Genomic DNA, 3438 nt, shown 5'->3' on the forward strand with positions numbered 1-3438 from the left:
GTCTTTGATGTATGGGGAATATATTTCATGGGCCCGTTTCCTAACTCCTTCGGAATAAGTACATCCTAGTAGCAATCGACTACGTATCTATATGGGTAGAAGCACAAGCTCTTCCCTCAGACTAGTGGGCAAATAGAAGTTTTGAATCGGGGAATAAAGAGGACCCTCGAAAGAACTATAGGAATGAATCGCAAAAATTGGGCAGAAAAGTTAGATGATGCTTTGTGGGCCCTTAGGACAGCTTGAAAAAACCCCATAGGAACAACACCTTTCCAACTGGTTGATGGGAAAGCGTGCCAACTACCCGTGGAACTAAAACACAAGGCTTACTGGGCTCTTAGAGCAGTAAATCTTGATCTAATGTCCCCCAGTAGAAACCAGGAAGATCAAATTCATGAGCTTGAAGAACTAAGAGCACTTGCACACGAAAATTCCTGGTCTTACAAAGAAAAGACTAAACGTTTACATGACGCCCATTTAAAAGGAAACAAAAAATTTTAAGTTGGCGATCGTGTACTATTATATAACACACGTTTGCGTCTTTTCCCAGGAAAGCTAAAATCTCGTTGGACATGACCATACGCATTTGAATCAGTTTTCGACTATGGGACAGTCGAGATTTCAAATTCTAATGGCCACAAGTTCAAAGTTAATGGACATCGAACCATACATCGATGGACCATTTGAAGCCGTCTCGGAGGTAGTAATCCTCCACCAAAATCAATAAACACACTGGAAGTAGGATCTGGCCAAGACACTCATTAAACCAGGCCTTGTATATATGATCCTTTATTTAAAAAAAAATGAGAGAAATGTCTCAAAACACGAGGGCGTGCCTCAGTATGCACGACCCCGTGCCACAAAGTGCGGGCCGGAATCTTTGTTGCAAAAATCTAAGTCAGCCTGGATTGTAACAAAATTGTTAGACCCAAAGCACGGGGCCATGTTTCCAAAAGCACGGGCCGTGCCTGGCAACTGTTTGGCTATAAATGGCAACTCTTGCCGTTGAAGTGAACCATGAAATTCCCATTCCTCGCCAACCGAGAAATGAAGCCCGACACATTTCCAAAACCGAGCTACTCATCAAACTTCAAGAATTCATAGAGAAACTCACCGAGATGAATCTCTTTGTAGAAATGCGCCTCATTCAACTCACCGAGTCGGTGGGAAGCATGAAAATGGAACTGTGGACATCAATGAACAACTTCTGTTTCAAGTCCTTCATTTCACCTACTTTCCCTCACCCTGGCCGTTCGATGGAGGGGATCCAATCAGCGGAATTTAGAGACATTTTTTTATATTTTCATGCGTAAGTAAGTGCATCAGGCACAAAGTTTAGGACTTTCGGGCTTAACCCGACGTAATTTCATGTTCTAGGATATTCAGGCTTATCCCATGTCTATGTTTAGGACCTTCTTATTAATGAAAAGTAATTTTAGGATGTTATAAATGCTTAATTAACATCTTAAACATCGTTCTGAAAATTCCTGTTATCACATTTTTCTGAAAAATCAAAGATAATATCCGAGTGACAAAAGCACGGGCCGTGCCTCACCTTACACAGGGCCGTGGTCACCTTAGAATCTTCAGCATGATACGCGCTGACTCCGTACAATTCATTGAATAAGAAACATTTATTCTCTCAAAAACACGGGGCCGTGTAACTATTTATGCGGGCCGTGCTAGACTTTCCAGTCTCTCTATATATTACATGCCATCTTCACTATTCCATTCGTACCAAACTGAAAATTCTTGAAATGGATAACAAAAGAATGGAATTAAAACCAGTGAAGAAATCCAAACATGGTGAATCTTCTTCACACCTTGAGGAAGAAATCACGAGGCTTCAAAATATAGTGAGAGACCAAGACGAAAGCAACATTCAAGAGGAAGCTCGCTTGATTGAGTTAACAAACAAGGTCGAACTAATGAGGTTTGAGAATTTCCACATTGTTGAAAGTCACAACAAAGATGTGGATTACAAGCTAACTTCCTTAGCCGAGAAATCGGAAAGCTAGACAAAAAGCTTTTTGAGCTCTTGGAAGCCAAGAGAGCACCGCCACACATCAAGACCTGTTCGGGAATGGTGGTCGTTAGTAGTCTCAAGTAGAATAAGCATTGTCTTGTTTCCTTAAGAGTTGTTCTCGTTTAAGTTAGTTTTATGTGTCTCAGTTCATGCTATTGTATTTTTGGTGTAATGCTTAGAAGATTAATGAAATTTCTTAAGACTTTATGTTTTTAACCTTAATCTTCAAAGAAAATTAATTAAAAACAAACCAGCTCGTTAAATAAACAATTAAAACAAAAAGAAACTGACTAGTACATGCAGCACGGGGCCGTGCCTCAACCTACAGTGCAGTTACGGATTTTTAAATAAAATACCAACTTCCTCATATCATAACCCTAAAAACCTACTTCACCTCTATCCGAAAACCAGTGAACCAACACCAATATTTCCAATCTTTGCCTCAAACCTTCGATTCCAAGCAAAAGGTATGTTAATTTGATGATTCTATAAGTTCTAATTCATCATTTTAGGTCTTAGTTGGACCTCAAGTGCGAAATGCATACTGATTGTTGTTGAATAGGGTCAAAACCCAGAAAATAGGATGTTTAATTGTTTAAGTCTAGGGTTTTGGTTTGATGGATATATTTGAACCAATTGATACTTAAATTTGAAAGAGTTTGTTCGGGTTCGGGTATTGGACAACCCATAACATAAAAATCACACTCGAATGATATTTCTTAAGAACTGTGTTGACATGGAAGTTCGAATCTTAACATTTGTAACAATCGAATTAAAAGCACGGGCCGTGTTTTTGAGAAACACACCCTGTGGTCGACTGCAGGTCAACCAAAAGTAAAAATTGGTCTCAATGGTCAAAACTGCCAAGAACAGAGAAGCATAGGGTCGTGCCTTATGAGACACGTGGCCGTGCTTTGCTCTCTGTTCCACAATTTCAGTTAAATGTCATGATTTCCAGCCTAATCTTGTTCTAAAAACGCAGATGACTAAATATGGGGATGACGACCATGCTTTCTTGGATTTTCCCGAGAACACGCCACGAGATAAACTTGCAAGACAAAGATTAGAATACTTGAACTACCGTTACCACCCATAGCCGAACTTATACGCATGTACCGAGACATCGGAACATGTAAACCAATTGGTAAGGCACATGAATCTCGTTAAAGGGCCATGGGCGCGTGTTCTCAGACAAAGGTGAAAATCAGTAACTGAACCGACCAAGGAATTTCTGGTGCAGACAGGGAAGGAAGACGCAGCCCAAGCCTAATTACACTCGACTCAACCTTTATATAAGGATGCAGATGTTGGTACATGATGTCAGTAGTTCAGTGTCTAGTGTCTGTAATCGAGTCGTTTGGATTTGAGTTTGTATGTAAGCGAAGTTGCTAACAAGTTCGCTGATATGGGAG

The sequence above is a fragment of the Bidens hawaiensis genome, unplaced genomic scaffold (genome assembly GCF_021521415.1).
Source record: "Bidens hawaiensis isolate Kalapana, Puna unplaced genomic scaffold, B.hawaiensis_p1.1 tig00030519_1, whole genome shotgun sequence".
Classification (NCBI taxonomy): Eukaryota; Viridiplantae; Streptophyta; class Magnoliopsida; order Asterales; family Asteraceae; genus Bidens; species Bidens hawaiensis.